Source organism: Calypte anna, chromosome 4 (assembly GCF_003957555.1).
Source record: "Calypte anna isolate BGI_N300 chromosome 4, bCalAnn1_v1.p, whole genome shotgun sequence".
NCBI classification, from domain to species: Eukaryota; Metazoa; Chordata; class Aves; order Apodiformes; family Trochilidae; genus Calypte; species Calypte anna.
In genome coordinates this window covers 10,982,454-11,002,426 of record NC_044247.1, presented here as the reverse complement: position 1 = coordinate 11,002,426, position 19,973 = coordinate 10,982,454, and positions in this window count along the sequence as shown.

The window sequence follows — 19,973 nt, the reverse complement described above, 5'->3', positions numbered from 1 at the left end:
CACAGTGCTCCCAAATCCTGCCTGGCTCAGCCAAAACTTCTCATTCCTGCTGCAGAGCCTGAAACTCACCCAAAATGAGACAGCCAGGGGAAATCTTACTGAAAAAAAATAATAGGGTAAGTGTTGCTGTTGTATATTCTTCATTGTATAGTAAAGCTGTAGCACAGCCCAAGATTTACCTTTGTAACAAAATCTAGAGAGAAATGAAAACGTGGTAACGTGACTGGAAATGGTTTTCTCCAAAAAAACAAACAAAAAAATGCAGTGGCACAGGGAGGATTAGATAAATGGATTAGATTTTGAGTACAAAGCTGAAGTTCAAAGATTTTTTTCAGGATGGTCTATGAGAAAATGACAAACTGGGATTGTTGAGCTGTCAGCTTCCCATGGTGGAGAGAGCTCCTCAGTGACCAAATGTTCCCCCTGGCCATGCTCTGCTGATGTACTGCCAGGGAGGGGTGCAGGAGAGATGGGGAAGGTCCTGGGTTCCCTTCCTGAACCTGGGAGCAGGGAGGTGGGCACTGGGCTCACAGCATTTCACCCCAGAACCTGCACCCCCAACCCTGGTTGTTGCCTCTCAACCCTCTGTGCTGGGGATTTTTCTTTCCTAGGAACAAGGAAACTCTGCAAACACCATTCCTTGGGCCAAAATAATGTGTGGAGCCATTCCAGCCCAGTCCAGGAAACAAGAGCACCTGTCGTGGAACCTTCATCCCAAACCCAGATGAAAACTGAGTGCTGTGTCCATTTGCTTCCTACCAATTCCACACCATCTCCAGCTACCCCCCCATCCAAAGGGTCAAACTCCCTGGGAATTTTTCCCTGCTCTGTAACATCCCACATCTTGACTACAAAACACTTTTTGCTGAGTTTTGTATCTTGAGAGCAGGAGAGGGTGGGAGATGGGACAAGAGGAGGGTGGACACCCTGCACATCCCACAGAAGGATTAAAAGTGAGAGTTCAGGGTTGGGGGGGGGCTCGTTTCCATCTCCATTACAACAACTGTCACCAGGGGTGATTTATGCCAGGCTATTTCTTCCTCTTGCCCCAACCTAAGCCACAAAAAATGCAGTCCCAGGGCTCGTAACGCCTCATATATTCTCAAGCAGATAATAGTCAACTGCAATGATTTGACCTTTCTGGGATTTCTGCTGTTTGATTCCCTCACCCTGGCCATGCCTCGTGTCCACAGCAGGAACCTGTGGGGATTGCAGCAAGGGCCAATCCAGCCACAGAATATTGAAAAGGTTAAAGTCTGTGTTTATGAGTCTATTAAATGTTTATAGTCTTTCCCAGGCGATGCTGGGCATTAAAATTATGAGGCCTCATTCTCATCACAAACACTGTAACGAGAGCAGAAAAAGGCAATGAGTGAATCTGTCCTGAAGGCAAGGGCTGTAACAGGAACACGAAACCAGCACAAAATTTATTTGCTCCTCTGAAACAGTTAAAAAGGAAGAGATGACACCACAGAACCCAAAGCCACACATCCTGTGACATAACAACAAATCACCCCAGCCAGAAGGTACCAGAAACCCATCCCATCCCATCTCCATCACTGACCAGCAGCAGATGTTCCAGTGGACTTCAGAAGTAGCTTTCAGTTCTCAGGGCTTTTAGGCTAAAATACAAAAAAACCCCAAAACCAAACAACAAACCAAAATTTGCTGCTCTTTCCACCCTGTTAGCAGGGTCTGTGCTTCACTGTTTCTCTCAGAAAGACAGAGACCCCAAATCAAGACCTCTGGCTAATGGTGGTGGTGGTACCAGTGACATTTTTTAAAGGGTTTGAATGCATTCAGAAATTAAAACAAAACCAAAAAACAACCTTGAACAAACCCAGATTTTTATTCATCAGGGACCAATCCCATCAACTTTCCACCAAAGCTCCAGCAGCACAGCAGAGCAGGCTCTTGCTGCACAAGGACTTGGGCATCCAAAGGTTTCATCCTACCCCTGTGAAACTTCTGCTTGGCAGTGTGTGTGGCTGTATTTACATGTATATTTTCCTGGCAAGGGAAAAAAAAAGTATAGCAGCTCTTTCTGTCACCTGTAAATGATGCAGATGTCCATGCAGGAAGAAAAACTCCCAAACAAAAGCCTGGCCCTCTGTGACCCACTCCAAGTCTGAACTGGGAGTCACTTCTGCTTAAAGAGAGCTGTGAAAATAAAATATGAAAAAATAATAAAAATCATCCACTGAATGTACTTTAAGAAGTAACCACTCTTGCATTACAGAAAAGCAGCCTTTCCAAATAAAATCTGCTTTAAACAACAAAATCAAATCCCAAAGCAGGAGGAGCTCTGCCAAAAAACTCCTCCTCCTTCCCATACCCAAAGCAGAACATTTGGTCTCAGCTTTGGAGCACAACTATTTTTTTCCATACATTTTTTTGGGAGGGGGGTTCTCTGCACTCTTCCACAGAGACATGAAGAAGTGCAGCCTGACCATTAATTTTTGCTATTCTGCTTGAACCTGAAAAGATTAATTCAATATATTCCCCCAGCAAATCAGTGAGTGGTATGAAGGGGATAGAGTGGGATGCTGAAGGGCTGGGGAGCTGAGGAAGGGAGGTGGTGATGAGACCAAAATTGCACTTTTTAAATGGTGCTTAACACCTAAGCAATATATTGTGCAAACATCTGGTGCAATAGAGGCCACGTGGCTGGATGGATCAAATACAGGGGGGTTCATCACTCTTCCATCCCAGCCTCATGGGCATGTGGTGTGGATGAGCCTTTCTGCTCACTCCAGCTCCTCATCTATTGATTGGGAGCTGCTCTGATTCCCCCTGTGCCTGGCTGGGGATGCAGAAGAGATGAAGCCACTGGGAAATCAGCAAAGCAGCAAGCTGAGCAGTACAAATTGCTAAAAATTATTTAATACTGGGGAAGCCACGCTAGTCACCCCCTGGCAATACTGTCAATTAAGTGTATGAAATTAATATTAATTATCAACAATGAATTGTTTGTGAGTGCAATAATGAAGAGAGAAAATAAGAAGAGGCACTGCACATTGAAAGATACAAAAACTGTTATTTATCTCTGCATATTTCCTCTGAAATCTGTTTTGGTTGCATTAAGAAGTACATTCCTAAATGTGTTTTCTTAGTATTTGAGTTGCAAATAAACCCAGGCAGATTAGAAAGGGCCACAAAGCAGGAGTAAGCACTGAAATTCTGCCTGATCTGGGAGGTTATATTAATTTTAAAAAATAAATCAATAAATCAGAAAAAAGACCCACAGAGATGCTCAGCAAGAGTGGTCAGCTTTGAAAAAGAGGAAACCAGCAGCACTGGGTAACATTTTCAGAAGCTGGAACATCACTCCCAGCCCATGCTGATGTGCTGACCAACAGGTTGCAGGAACTTTCTTCTCATGTTGTAGGGGGAGGAATAGAAGCCTAAAGGGAAACGTTAAACCTATGAGCAAAGAAATCTAAATCTCTCTTAGGAAAATTATAATTAGCTTTAACTAATAATTTTGACCCATTTCTGGGTTGAAATTGCACTCTGCACCTGGAAGGAGGATGTGTCAGGGGAAAGGACTGCAGAGAAGAAAGGTGGTGGCACTGGTGCCACTGGTGCTGGCACTGGGTTAGGTAAGTGAACCACAGAGATTTGATCAAAATAAATCTTCAGAGAAGCATTTCCCCCCAGGACTTCCTTCCTCCACCCCCAGAAAGTTTTCAAAGTACCTGACACGTGCTGCAAGCACAGCCAACCTGAAGGCACAACAGTTGTTCAGCACCAAGCATCTTGGGGGATTTATTAGAATTGCTTAGAAGACCTGAAATTAAAAATTGGGATCATTTTCCAGTGCTTACTTCTCTGAACTGAAAGGTGACCCAAACCTCAGGCCAGCTCCTGCTGGGCTTGCAAGAAGCTTTTTGGCAGCAGAGCTCAGGAACAGTGGGTTGAGGGGAGCAAAAAGCTGTTGCATCCCATGAAAACCAAGTTATACACACCCCAGTCTGTAATACAAGTCCCTGTCCAAAGAGGTGGGGGCTTTCTTGAAGGACCTGAACATTGACCAAAGATCTGATGAGCTCCAGAAACCCATTGGACCATCAGCACCATTAATCCTTTTTTTAGACCCACGTATAAGATGATGGATCAGTTATGCTGCTTGAGGGGCATAAATATCATTTATTAAGACAACCATGGGTACTTCTTTGCAATTATTTTATAATGGAAACATGAATCTCAGTTAAAGTCAGATTTATGCTCACCCTGGCCTAGCCCAGCACCCGGACCTTTGATCTCAAATTATTTAGGAAGTGGAGAACTCTCTGCATGGAATGTTTTCTGCTTGAAGTGTGCAATAAGCACTAAAAAAAAAGATCAAGATCTCTGGGGTTAAGACTTTCTGCTTCCTCAATGCATCTCTGGGACTTGGTTGAGCCCCAGAGTTGCACTTTGCTGGTGGCAAGCTCTGGAGGAAGCTCCTGGAACCATGTAGAACCAGGTGCTTACAAGGGGAAAAAAATCCTCCTAACTCAAGGAAATGAAAAAGACATCAAGAGAGAGAGAGAAAAACATTTACCTTTATAATATGGACTTGTATTAATGTAAGGAGCCATTATTTGAGCTGATCTGTGCCATTTCTGCCCTTCCTCCAGCCTGTCACAAAAGCAAGACATGCAGCAATACTTATCAACCAAAAAAAGGATAAAATAGCTGAACTCAGGTGAGGTGTTTGCTCCTGCAAACTGTTCCTCTGCTGCTGCTTAAGGAAAGCAACAATGTAAACTCAATTATCCCCCATATATAATCTATCCAGTAAAGTTATAAATGCAGATTTCCCAGAATTTGCAAAGGCCTTGGCCAATTTTATTTTTGCCAAAGGTAATCCATGGCTGAAATGCATTTGTGATTGCAACACACAATTATTTCAAAGGTATTCAGCAAAGTGACTCGGATTTTCAGCAGCAATGATCCAGTTTGGTGGGAGAAATGGAGCGAGTGGTGAAATCACACTGGGATTGCAGGAGGAGCACTTGGACAAGCAGATTTCCAATGGGGAAACACCAAGGGACACTTTTAGGGATGAACAGTAAAGGGTAGGAAGGGATGAATAAATATTAGTGGGAGCCCTGTACCCCCTCGGTTCTGTTCTTATTAAGGATTCTTCCCAAGTTCAGCACCAGGCACATGGATGTGGGAAAGGGCAGAACCCCCTGGCCATGGCCAGACCACAGCCTGGAGAGGTGACACGGGGACACCTGGGAGGTGGCCCCATCCTACCACACTTCCCAGCCTCTTCTGCATTCCAGCAGCTGATATTGTCAACAAAACTCTGATTTTTTTAAATGAGATGATTTCAGAGCATCGAAACACTAAAATTGAAGGTCATTGGAAAAGCTTTCATTTGGACAGGAAAAATAGGGATAAACTGCTCAGGGTGTATCTGCCAGTTCACAGCCTCAGGAACCAGAAATCAGTTTGCATTGCTAAAAGCAGCTGCAGTCCTTTGAAATTTATGGGAGACTGAGGGAAAATAATTCTGAATTAATCCAAGCCCTTTGACTTAAAATGATTTTTTTCAGTAATTATTTTTTTTTTTTAGTCACTTGAGCGTGGTTTTATTTAGAAGCCCAGCTCAGAGCAGAAAGACACCCTTCAGCTGGTGTAAACTATCAGGGCTGGTATTTAAAGGAATTGGCAGCATTCATGCCCCAGAGTTGTGCTTGGGATGGTAGGAATCCCTCCTCCTCTTTCAGGACCATGTCATTCACGTTGCCCTTTATTTTTCTCCATTAGACAAACAAAACCAATGATCACATTTATGGCAGGAACAGAAAGCAGACCCCACAGGCTATGTGTTGTGAAAAGAACTCTTTCTACCCAGCCAGATAATGCTTGAAAAGGTGAATGAAAAGATTTTAGTTGAGAGGAAAATGTCCCTGTAGGACCCTTCTCTAATTCTGAGCTCGTCAGTAACGTCAGCCTAGCTAATCCATACCTAGCTGGGAGTTCAAATGAAAAATTCATTAACTTTGTGTCCTTTAATTTATTAGGTGTAGCAACACTCCTCATCAGGGGCTGGGCTGAAAGGAGGGGACAATCAGGGAGCTTTGCTGCTTGCTTGCAACTCGATGGGCTCACAAAGGCAGGGGGACAGGTTTGGGAGGAATTACACACCCCTAATTAGAAGAGCTGCTGTTTGCTCTCGGCACGCCAAGAAAAAAACCTCAAATCTGCCATCAAAGACCAGAAATGGCCATAGCTAAAACCAAGCTGTGGACCATACAACAGCAGAAGAACCTCAGTGACAATTCCGTGCCACGGGGGCACATAAAAAGGAGATGCTTTAGGCACAAGAATAACAAAGGAATGAATTCAAGTGAATTCAGACTCTGGCAGGATGAGGTGCTGCTTCACATCCACTCCTCTCCCTTCAAGATACCTCTTTACGTGGCACCACAAAGGGTTTTGCCCAGCAAACTGCCTCGGAAAGCAAGAGCAGAAAATATAGAGAATATTTTTGTACCTGGGTGCTGTCTGGCTCCAGGGGCTCAGGGGTTTTGACATGGCTTGAACCTGGGGAGAACAGCCCACTCCCAGCCTTTTCTCATCAGGCTGAAGGAAGGATTCAGATTTATTCAGAGTAAAACAATATTTTGTCCTTACATGACCCTCCCCCTGTGTCCCTTCCCTCCCTCTTGGAAAGGAATAATTAATTATCCTTATTTTCTGCCAGGAACCACAGATAGGGAGTGGGGTGAGATGGACTGCAGCCAGGGCAGAGCCAGCAGCAGAGCCATGGCTCCAGCCTGCCAGTCCCAGGACCTATTAACAGTAATGCTTAATTAGTGTTTGCATTTTCCAAGCAAAATGTAAACACGAATCTGCACCAGCCAATGCCAGCTGTGACAGAGAGAGTGATGTTATCCAAAAGCAATTTCCTCTTTTTTTTTTTTTCATGGGGGCATCTCCAGTAGGTAGGACCATAAAGCAGCATCCAAATCATGCCACCTCGTGTTGTGTGTTTCCAAAGCACAGCAGCAGGGCTGTGTCACCAGTAAGACCAGCAACTACTTAGGCTGCCAAGAAAGGCTAAATAAACTAGTAGGGGAAAAAAAAAAAAAAAAAGCATCAACAAACCCCACAAAAAAGCCAAGACCTTTGAGGATCTTGCAGCAATCATATATGATTTCAATTATGGAAAGAAAACCACCATATGGATACACCCTTTGAAGAAGCAAATTATTGATACCAAAATTAATTGGTCTTTGGAACAGCAGAAAACTCTGAACAGCTGTAAACCATGTTCACAATGAAATCTGAGGCTAGTGGAGGTTAATCTGGGCTTGAGTTTCTCTATAGATATTAAAATGAAGTTCAGCTGAGCCAGAGGACCATAAAAGCAGTTTGCTTCTCAGGTCTGTGCAAAAATGATGCAGATGCTTTGGATGTTGGCCCTCCACCCCCCAACACCAATGCCCTGCTTACCCAACCATGCCACCATGTCCCTCTGTCACCTCTGTCCTGAGATTGGTTGGCCAAACAGCTCCTTCCTTCCAGTCCAAATTCTCCCCCTCCAGCAATCACACAGACAAAGAGCTGGAGGAGAAAGTCACACACGTGAGGATTTTTCTGCTGCCAAAATTGAAAAAATAAATCCCCAACTAGACTTTGTCACCACTGTTTCCAGGAACCTCTGCCACATGGGTGTCAGGATAGCAACTGGTCAGAGTTACATGGGAGGTGGATATGATGGGGACAGACATCTTACCTTCCTCTGTCATCAGGTGCTTGTTCCAGATATTGGAAATTAGCAAAGTGCTCCATCAGCTCCTGGATGTCCCAAAAGGCAAAGGAAAAGTCTCCTTGGTCTCCCTTCTCTGTAGGGTACCTCTGGAAAGAAGCCACAGGGGTAGAAAGGGAGGAAGTTTCCTAAGAGGCAGAGATGAAGCTTGACAATTTTCCTGGAGCTGGGGTTTCTCACTCCCCATAGGGTGATACAAGTGTGGTACAAGTGTGAAGTTTTATTTGCATGCCTCATCAAGCTAGAAAGAGGTAGATTGTGTACATGTGAGGGCATAAATCTTGAAAATCATTGGTTATGAAACACAACTGTGCAAGGGTTTAGCCAGACACCTCTGAAGAGCATCACCCCAGCTCAATTTTGGAATAAAGTAGCTAGCTCAGTGATATCTTCATTTCTTGAAGACAGTTGTTCAGGCTCTTTTCTCTACTGTATGTTCCACATTAAGTCATTATCTATGCTGTTCACTCCATTAATTCTGCTAGTTTTATTAGCAAAGTTCTGCTGCCTGGTCCTGTAGCAGTGACAAGCATTTCTAAAAGCTAATCTGACAGATAATGACTCCATTAAGTGTTGAATACTAATTGGTTTACATCAGGGGCCTGAAATTAATTGATGTAAATAAATTAGCACCTGAGCTTGCATCACCCCAGCTTTGGATTTTCCTAAATACCAATGATTTTTAAAGCTTGTATCTTCAGCAAAAGGCAATGGAATATAAACAGACAGGATGAGTAATTAAAATGTGGCAACAAAATAAGACTATCAAGATGAGCTTAACAAAGATTGTTTACCTCTTGATGGAAGGGGTAGTGCCTGCCTGTACAGGCTGTTTACACTGCTCTGACTTGTACAAAAGATACTTTTCTGACAGCTTCCCAAAGATATAATTATCATTATTATTAATACCAAAGGCAATGACCCCCACACCATTGCTAAGATTTAGTAAAGTTATGTGATACACCAAGAATGTGTTCATCCCAACACACACCTGCCCCTTCCCTCCTAAAAAGCAAGCTTTAAATCATCAATTTAAGGAATTAATAAAAGTGGTTCTTTTTTTTAACAAAGGGATAAAAGCTCATAGTAGTGGAGGTTTGTCATTGGAATGACACAAATAATGACTAATTTTTAAAGTGAGTGTGTGTAAGTTTCTGCACCTCAAAAACAATCAATAGGTTATAAGACACCAACAAATACAGTCTATTTTTATACACAGATTTACTACATTCACCTTCCCCTTTATAAGGAAAATAAAATCTAATAGAAAGCAAACACAACCTGAGAAGAATCCACGTCTTGGGAAAGCTGAGATCATTTGGAGCAGTTTAACAAATTCAACCTAGGGCAATATATGGAGAGTCCAAGCCAAGGTGTGGGCACACAGCTCCATGACCACCAGAGCTTCCCCAGAGCTGCTTTCCCAATGAGGTTGATGGAAAGACACCCATTAACTTCATTCTTGGAAAAAAACACCCATTGACTTCAGTCTTGGAAAGACACCCATGAACTCCAGTCTGCTTTGGATCCAGTGTCCAATTCCTGATTTCAGAAGGGATACACAGCTCCTTGTTCTGTGCACCAAAGTTTCTCTCTAACCTCCCCTGGTTTTGATTCAGCCACCACCAGGGTAACCCTGGAAAGACACTGGGAGTTCACCAGTGAAAGTTCATCACAGGAATAAGAATTCTCTGAGTTTCTCTTCTCGTCTGATGGATATTTCTTAGCAGGGCACTGGACACCAGAGCTGAAAGGGTGCAGTTTTCTGGTAGTCACTGTACAGATGATTAATGAGAATTCAGAAGATATCATGAGTTAGGACTCCCCTGTTGGGCACTAAGTATTTCTTCATTAAATTCTAATGAACTGGGAAGAGTGTCAGGTTTGGTCACACAGTGTATTCCCCCCCACCCCTCCTTTTTTCATAATTGTGTTTAGATGCATTTAGTTAATCCTCATCATCCTTATGACAAAGAAGGGCTGAGAAAACACATTGGTTAAGAATGGAAGGTGGATAAATGTGTGAAGACAGAAAACTCAGCAGTACAAACTATACAAAATAAAACCCAAAGGATTTTACTGCATCATACAGAACTCATCCTATCCCCCCAAATAGCTCCTTGTTTCTCTCTTCAGGAATTATGGCAATAAGGTTATGGCCAACAAGGGTGAGATCCCACCCCATTACCAGCTTTAGAAAAGGAAGGTCTACATTCCTGAAAACAGACCCAACATGGAGCAGCAGCCTCTCCCCATCCCTGAAAGAGGGGTGGGTGCAGATAAATCCAAATTGCTCATCAATGAACTGATGAGGAGTGTGTAACTATTTCAAGTGTCACCCTGGTGCCTGAAGGCACAGGAGGGGCTTTTCTAAAAGGCATCAAGCAGTAGAGAGGAACAGGAGCTCCTGTGGTTTGGGGAACTGGCATCTTTACAGCTGGAGTTACTGTAATTAATTTCCTGTAAGTACAGGGTTATTACAGAGAGTAAGCAAGCATAAAAAAAATACAAAATAAAACTGTGTTGGCATTAAGTCAAAAACTACTTTCAAAAGGGTGATAGGAGTGTGAGAAGGTTTGAAGGAGAGCATGAAAGCAGCTGCAATAAAACCACGACTTCTCCAGGCTCCATCCAGAACTACGGCAAAGCAGAAACTGATTTACAAACCCCTTCCTTGTCACACTTTGGGCAGAGCCCACACCACTGCCTTCCCCTCACAAACCCCATGGAGCTGCCCCCAGCCACACTCCCTGGTGGTGGCAGCTGTTCAAAGGACATCAGGTCACCTCCCTGGGGGCCAGGCTGTTGCCAGCATCATGACACTGCCCGGGCAGACCCTGGCACCCCAGCACATCCCCTTAATCACTGCCTCCCAGGTGGAAATCCAGGGGATTATAACACTTCATCTTCTCCCTGGCTCTTGGCAAGGCAAGCAAAGCAATCAGGCTGTTATGGCAATTTTATGGTGCTTATAAAATTCGTTAGCAGCCTATTAATTATATTTTGTCATTAATAATATTATCTTTTCTTCTTGTTCCTTCTCTGCACAGGCTTTATTTGCTGGTCTTTTATTTTTTTTCCCCCCCCTCCTCTTGCTTTGTTTTTTTGTTTACTTCCCAAGCCAGACTCAGCCCAGCTTTGCTCTCCCAGCTTGGCTTTGCCATCCAGGAGGTGAGGAACCAGAGCCCTGGTTCTTTGGAGACATCAGGTAGGTCCTGTTGTTTTGTCATTTTCATTTGGCTTTCTTGGTTGTTTTTTAACTGCACATTGGGAATAATCTCAAAGAGACCCTTTCATAATATTCTACATTAATTTAAGGCCAAAGTGTATTTGATTTGTACACCTGCCAGCATTTGTAAGCCTCCCTCCCAGGCTCCTGTCCTCTTCTAAACCATCTCTGGAGACTCCTTTGATGCTCCGAGGATGAGGGATCCCCACCACCCCACAACGTGAGACATTGTCTGAATTGGAAACTTTCCCAGAACAAGTTTGCTGGTTCAAGGGCTCCATTTGCAATGAAATACAGCTCAGTCCACAGGGTCTTACCTTCAGCCCTCTCCAGCTGTTGTCTCGGGCAGTGTTAACCAGCACCACACTCCTGACATGTTCCTCTCTCCTCCAGGAGACACCAAATGACTCTGTTCTTGGCAATAAAATTCCTACTGGGCTCAGTGGGGCTTTGCTTGGCTTGTCTTTGGGTTTCATGAAGTTTTGCAGCCCTGTATTTAAGGCTGAATGGTGTTGTGGACATATCCTCCATGCACACAAACTGCACCCGTGATGAGGCATCACTTGACCCCAGAGCCTTTGGGTCCTGCCCTGCCCTGGCCAGGAGAGGGGACACAACCAGCACTGTCACAGCTACACTGAGAGGGGAAAAAGTTAACGTGGGCATGGAGTTCCACCAAGGCTTCTCCACTGCTCCATCTCCCCGGAGCTTAGGGTTCACCCCTGTGCCCTGAGTGGGGTGAAGACCCCAACCCTGCTTCAGCCCTGGGGTGCAGCAGGGTGAGGGGTGCTGGGGACAAGGGTGGTGAGGAGGTGCACAGTTTTGGGGTGCATGGTGGAGGGGTGCAGCAGCAACAATTCTGGGGTGCACAGTGCAGGGGTGAAGCAGCAGTTCTGGGTCACTCAGTGTAGGTGTACAGCAGCAGTTCCAGGGTGCAGCAGCAGTTCTGGGGTGCTCAGTCTAGGGGTGCAGCAGCGTTTCTGGTGTGTAAAAATAGTTTTGGGGTGCCCAGTGTAGGGGTGCAGCAGCAGTTCTGGGGTCCAGCAGTAGTTGTGGGGTGCCCGGTGGTGCAGCATCCGTTGTTGTGGGGTGCAGCAGCAGTTCTGGGGTGCGTAGTTTAGGGGTTCAGCAGTGTTTCCATGTGCAGCAGTGGTTTTGGGGTGTGCAGCAATAGTTTTGGGGTGCTCAGAGGAGGGGTGCAGCAGCAGCAGAGGGTTGCGGGGTGCAGCATTGCCACCTGCAGCCGCTCCCGCAGCACTGCAGGGCGGGCAGGACCCGCTCCATCCCGGCGGTGACATCGCTGCCTTCCCTGCCACGGACACAGAAACCAACCAACCAACCAACCAATCAAACAAAACCGAAAAACAAGAATTAAAAAAACAAAAAAGAAAAACAAAAAACACCCAACCCAAAACAAAACCAAAACACAACAATTAAAAAATCCACCAAAACCAAAAAAAACCATCCCAAAACCCAAAAAACCCACAGAAAGACCAACACCCCCCCCAAAAAATCCAAAAAACCCCAAAAAACAAAGAACACCAAAAAAACCGCCAGAACCAAAAAACCAAGAACAAAAAAATCCAAAAAACCCCTCCAAAACCCCCCAAAAACCCCCCCCCAAAGAAGAACAAAGAAACCCAGACAGCAAAAAAACCTCAAAAAAAACCCAAACACAAAGAATAAAAAACCCAAAACAACCCAAAAATACAAAAAAAAAAAAAGAAAAAAAACCCAGCAAAAAACCAAACCAAACAACCAAAAAAAATCCCCAAAACAACAACAACAACAAAAACCCAAAAAACCCTCCCAAAAACCAGAAACATAAAAGCCCCAAACCAAACAACAAAACCCAAACCCCACACTTTCAAGCAGTTGGGTGCAGGTGTGGGTTTGGTGCAGCCCCAGCCCGAACCCTCCAGCTGTCCCGGGCAGAATTCCCGTGGGGTTTCTGAGCTTTTTAACTCCCCCAGTTGCTCAGAAAAAGCTTTTCCCAGCCTTGCTCAGTTTGAGCTGAGATTTATTTGCCCCAAAACAATCCCAGGTGTTTGAATGCTTCAGGCAGTCCCGCTGCCCCTTGCTATAAAAATCCACACCAGTAGAACCCAGTTTAGTTGCTGATTTCTGACCAGTATAATCCAGTTTGGTCGCTGCTTGCTGAAGCACTGCACGGAAACCTGTGGGGATTTTCTCCGGGATGTTGGAACCTCCAGGCTGCCTCCTGCAAACCCTTCCCACCCACCCAGCCAATGCTGGATCCTTTGGGAATCCTGTTCCCGGGATACCAAGTGCTCCCTGGCATCTCTGCTGGAGCCCATAAGCTCAAAACAGCTTTGGTTTGTGGCTGGGAAAAAATGCATTTAAATATTAAAATATGCCAGTTGGTACAATTGCAATATAAAATAACATTTGGACCCTATTGTTATTATATTTTAATTTTTTTTTTTCTGGGAAAGTTTGATAAATTGCTGTTATGTGGCATTTTAAAGGGTGAGTTAAAGGATGGAGAGGCTGTTAAAGCACTGAAGCCCCTGACTGCTGCTGCAGCTGAGCAGCAAATCCATCCTTTCAGCTGGACTCATCCAAATATATCACAGGGTAACCCCTTTGTTATTGCAAGTGATGACCTTTCCTTTTTTATTAAAGTCTTTACTGTTTCCAAGTCACTTTCTTCAGGATTAAGGCATCATTGTACTTAAATAACAGACAAAAACTTCATTCCCCTTTGGTTCATTTTGGTGATGTTGGTACCTGTCATGGGAGGATTTCACTGCTCTGCTTTACTTGAAAAATAACATTTTTGGAGCCCAAAATGTGGGTTCAGGTCAGGTTGCCCTGTGCTGGAGAAGTACATCATCATCAGGACACACCAGGGAGATGTCCTGGGGACAGTGCCACCATGGGACACCCTGTGCCAGGCTGACCTCCAGGCCCCAACTTCAGCCTTTGTTTTGCAGCCCTGAACCTCACCAAAGGTGCTGATACAATAAAACCTTCCCTGTTCTAGGAGGAAAAATTAAATTTGCCATTATTATGCCTCCACACAAACCCTCATGGAAGAGTCAGCTTCTCCTTGCATTAAACAACTGTATTTCAAAGTGCAGCAGTTAATACCAACGTCTTTAGAGGTCATCAAGCTCAAGTTTTTTAAAAAAAAATTAATCTGAGAATTTACAGCAGTTAAATACAGCTAAATAATTAATGATGAGGAAATTGAACTTCCCATTGAGATTGGATTAGGAGCCAATGTGGGACACCACTGCTGTAGAGCCTCTTTCCCTGGGGAACCTCCCAGAAAAAAAAAAGCCTCTTTATTGCTTTCCATATCACTAATAAAATATGAAAGCAGAGAATACAATAAGATTTTCGTATCATATTAATGACCTTCAGAATGCAATCAGACCAGCAGCTCTCACTGAGCAATTTGCTAACATAATATAAAATTGTTAATAGGAGATGAAGGTCACTAAGACATTATAAAAATCAGTGTCATGACAGCAACTCACCCAGGCCTTTCAGCAGGAAGAACAATTATCTGGCAACTTCATTTTTGCAACCCCTGCTTGGTGCCCATGGGTCAGGGACCAACCTCAACATGAAGCCACCCAAAGTGTCCTTTGGCTCAGAGGAATTCACAAAGTTGGTGGAGAAAGAGGCAACCTCACCTTGCTGCCATCCACTGAGCCCAAGTGACAGAGGAAGGAGGAAAATATAAAAGTTGAGACAATTCAAAAGGCCAAACAGAATAAAAGCCCAAGGAAAGAAGAAAGGAAAGCAGAGAAGCACCTTCAGAGATGGAAAACTCACCAAGCTGGGAAGCAGGTGTAGAAATCATGCAGCTTTGGGAACCCCATGAGGCTTCTCCCACCTTGGACTTCCCTTCCAGGTCCTCCAGAACTCCTCTTCTTCCCGGAGCTCACCTAAATTTCAGTATACACAATATCCTACCATAAGGCCATCTAGACTTGAACAGCTCATTCCATGCCAAGCCATCTCATTTCATTAACTTCACACATTCTGCCTTCATTTGATGGCCCTTATGGCCCTGACACTAGAAGGGACCCTGTCAAAAATCTTTGGAAAAACATTTACTGCACACATCAGATTTATTCTGTCTGTGATTTGTTTCGTCTGACCCTATCTACATCACCTTCTAGTGTGGATCCGATTGAAATCAAGTTAAAAGTGTCTGTGAAATCTCTTCTGCACCCCACTGACAGGTCAGAACAGGGCTTCAGTCCCATAAGCAGTTTTTATCCAGGTCCTTCAGCTTGTGGAATGGCAAAGGCAGTGGAGGAAAGTGGCTGAGAAGTCATTCTTCATCTGCACAGCATGCAAGAGGGGCATCTCCTCCCAGAGACTTATTTTACTCTCTGAGTCAAAGCCCCTTTATATGCATTTTATCCAGGAATTGATTGGTGTTTAATTAACCTACTCTTTATGCCATAGTCAATCTTTAATTAAACGCATCCTTAAGCAGAGAATTTAGAGAGCAGCCTGGAAGTGCAGAGAGCAGTTTTATGGTTTCCTCCTACATGAGAAAAGGAGAAGAAAGCAAACAGCTGCTGGGAAGGAGAAGTTCTCCCCAGTCTAAGGCAAAGAGGTTTGCAGGGAACCCATCACCCAAGGAGGCTGGAAGGTGTAAAGCCAACTAAGAGGTAACTCCTTGGAGAAGAGACACTGTGCAGGTGTGTGTGTTTCTGCACACTCAGAGGACAATCCTGAAGGACTTTGGGTTTTATCCACCCCATCAATGAGCAGAACCTTCCTATGACAAGATCTGCAAGCAAATACTTCTGTTGAATAGCCTAGCAGAGCATCACTGGCAGCAAATCATCCTATTCTTAGCTCTGTATAATTTGTAAGGCCATTTGAAGGCATGTGCTGGGGCATAAATCACTTGGAGTACACAATTGATTCATGAGGAATTTAAGTTAGTTCACTCAGAACTCCAAACAATTACCACTGGGGTGATTTTATAAAATGTCTCTTCCCTTGGGAAGAAAAAGCAGCTAAATCAAACTGGGTTTCAAGCCACAGAAATTAATGACAGGTATTCTCATCTCAACCTGCAGGATTCTCTGCACATAAATCCCCAGGTCAGGATCAGGCTGGTAGAATTTTAAGCATTACATGAGCCTAGAGTCAAAATTTAAATGAAAAACTCACCTAAAATGGGACAAGCTTTCTGTTGGTGTTTTTCTTTATTTATTTCAATAAAAGCAAACATTAAAAAACCTGGAGGTTCTTAGAAGAAAAAAGGAGCAAACAGCTCCTTGACTCTGGCAGAGAAATATTGAGCCACCTCAGCATTAACATCAGCAGAAAAGGTTGGCATCTCATGTTTGACAGCCTGGAACCAAAAAGGTCCACAAATTCCTACAGACCAAACCCTTCCCAAGAACAGCACAGCTCAAGCCACACAGGGGCTCTTCCCTAGCACAGGGGAGAGATCTCCCCCCACCCCCCCAAAAATAATAAAAAATATTTCTGCCTCAAAGCTACTTTCTATGGCTACTTTTCTATATTCAAAAATTATCTTTTTGCAGGAAAAATAATAAATGTGACTGTGTCCCAGCTGGAAAGCAGCATCACAACAAGGGGATTTCAGAGTTCAGTGGGAAGCTGGGTTGACTCCAGACAAAATAAACTCCAGGCAGAGTCAACCCCAAAGCAGGAGATGCTTTGGAGTGCAGTTTTCCCAACAGCACCAGGAGGAGCTTTATGCCTTAGAATCAACCACTGAGGATTATCTTGGTGCTCCAGGAATGCTAACAAACAGGTTCAGGAGCATCCCAGATCCAACCAAACACCAGGAACTACACCAGGTACAAGTGCTGGTAGTTAAATTCAACCTTGCCACTCTCGTCCCTTGTACCAAGGTGACCTGGAAAAAGCAGAAGCACGATCAGAAGGGAAATAGTGTTATGAGCCACCCGAAAGGCACACAAATTGTTTAGGTCATGTATTTCAAAGGTGGAGCTGGGTGTCCCTCCACCAGCATCATTTCTCCAGTTCTTTACTGGACCAGACCAAGCTTGGGATGCTCAGGATGGAGCTGGTGCCTCCCCAGCCATGTCACAGCAAAGGGAGAACAATTTGTGATTTACTAAGCTAATCAAAACTTCAGTTGATCCACTTCATATTTTATCTCTCTTTACTCTCCAGCAATTTAGGGTGTTTGGGTTTTTTTTTATTAAATACAAAGGTCTTCCCACGTTTCAGAAAATTAATCACTTTTGGCATTTATCAGCTATGCCTTCCTACTTAGAATATGTTTTATAATTCATTAAAGTAGCTCAAAAATTAAATTCTTAACACCCCTAGGCCCAAAATATGTTTAAGCAAGAAAACTAAGCACAGTATTAAATAGAAAAAAATTGTGGAATATTAATTTGGCCTGTAGCTTTTTGAATGGTGATTCACAACAATGAATTTGAAACCAACTCCTGCTTTTGCCAGGAGTTTGCTGGGAGCTTTCAGTTTCATTCCCAATTTCTTCCAATCCCCCTTCTTTCTGGTGGCACATCCAATCACTGCCAACCATCCCTGAGCCTGAGCAGCACCACAGAAACACTGGTTTTAAGACTGGTACAAGTGGTAACAAATTTGGTGGCAGAAGTAAAGCAGCAGCCTCTGATATAATTAAATATAAGCTAATAATTATTATTAATAATATCTATATTATATACATGTCTATATGATATACTGTATAAATTTATTAAAACATAAATTATAATTAATTATATTAATTACAATTTAGAAGTTATAAACTAATATTAAATATAAATTATAGTTATAAATCCCACCCCAACAAAGCCTCAACCAGTGAGTTACCACAGGTCACCCACCCCAGCCCTTACCCAGGGCACATTAAATCACAATAAATTCCATAATCAAAATAGTAAATGAAGTTGTATTTACAAGCTTCAGGTGTCTAAGTTACTTTTGAAAATAGTATTTAAAAGAAAAAGAAGCAATAAAAATATACACCTGATCTCTATTTTGATCCCAAAATATCTCCTTTGTACCTCTCAAATGGGTATTTTGTAGATTCCAGGATTTATGCTCTGGATTAGAAGTTTCCAGATTTGCCTCCTGCTGCTCTTCCCAGATGTTTCTGTGCTTGGCTGCACTGGATTCAAGTGTTCAGGAAAAGCAGATGAGGTGCCAGAGGTGAAAAGTTCCACATCCAAGTATTGCCCAAGCCCTTCCATAGGTGTCCAGGGGCTTTACTTTGGATATCAGGAAAATTTCTTCACTGAAAGAGTTGTCAGGCCCTGGGCACTCAGGGCAGGGGTGGTGTCCCCATCCCTGGAGGGGTTCCCAAGCCCCACAGCTGAGGTGCTGGGTTAAAGCTGGACCTGGGCACCTGAAAGGTCCCAAAGGATTCGTGATTCTGTGCTCAGCAGCTGATCCCTCAGCCGTGTCCAAGCTCCCCCCGGGGGCAGGCAGCTGAGTTTTTTCCTCTCTTGGGTCAAGTCCCAGAACAGTACCTGGTTATTTTTTTCCTCTCTTGGGTCAAGAGAAGCCAAGGGCAGAGGGGATGAAGCCCACATAGGGGTTCTGAGTACCAAGTGATGCCCGCTCGGAGCAGCCGATTATCCACAGCGGGGCTGAAGGAGGTGGAAAAAAAACCCCAACCCCACTAAAAAATAATTAAACAACTGGACTGCCATCCCACCATCCTGGGTCCGTATCCTCCAGCCCTCAGCGGGCTCTGAACCTTTTCTGTGCCGGATCAAAGCCTGGATGAAGGTTTCCAGGGTGCTGCCTCCATCTCCTGGGCGGAGCGGGGAGCGCAGGCGACACACGACGGAGAGAGACAGGACAGTGGGGGAGAAGGACACGACAGTGATGGGGGGGGGGATGACGACAGAGGCTGTTTGAGCTGCAGAGAGGGTGACCTGACTCCCCCCAACCCTGCAGTCGCCCGGGTCCGACCCCATTAAACACCCCCGAGAGGGACAGTGAGGGCAGAACCTGTCCCCAGCGTGGTCTGAGGGTCACGGTTTAGTGATGCTCAGGGTGGTTTTGGGTTGAGAGTTGGACTTGGTGACTGTAGAGTTTGTGGTTCTATGGTCCTGTGCCCCTGAAGCCAACCAGCACCCACTGCTGAGGAGCACGGGATGAGTTGGAGCCTCTTTGGGGAGCAAGCCCTTCCCTGGGCTGCAGCCCTGCTGCTATTGCAGCCTTCTCACCTGCAAAACTACTGAATTCAGCCTAAAAGTAGAAGACAACACATTTCTATGCCACACAAGCAATGTTGTTTATAGAATCATTAAGGGTGGAAAAAAAGCTCCCAGATCAAGTCCAACCATCAACCCAACCCCACCATGCCCCCTACACCCTGTTCCAAAGTCCCATGTCCATATGGTTTTTTTAACACCTCCAGGGATGCTGACTCCACCACTTCACTGTTCCAAAGCTCGACCACTCCTTCAATAAAGAAATTGTTCCTAAGATCCAATCTAACCCCTCCCTGGTACAACTTCAGGCCAGTTCCTCTCATGCTTTAGCTGCAGGAAAGCACATTGAAGAGGTTGTTGATCCTGGAACATCCCACTCACTCTCCCCTTTCTAAACTTTGGCTTGTCCTTGGTTTCTGAAAATCCTCAATGGCACCAAATCAGAATGGTTGGATGGTGGTTAATCCATCCAACTTAAGCCTTGGCTCCTCTCCCACCAGCCACACCTTCACCAAGCCAAGAGAAAGTCACTGCATTTGTGGGTTTCAGGGCTGCTGTTGCCATTTTACAATTAATTTTTTTCCCCCAATTTGGTTATTCTTTCCTGCCTACCTTCAAGGTGAAAATGAAGAAATCGACACCATCTTGAAAGCTTTTGTACCTGTTGCCTCCTGTATGGCTTCAGTCACCCACTTCTTCCCAGCCCAAAGGTCTTCAGCTTGAGGAGACCCCAGGGTTCCCTCCATGACCACCACCAAGGTTTGGTCCCCCCAGACACCCTGCA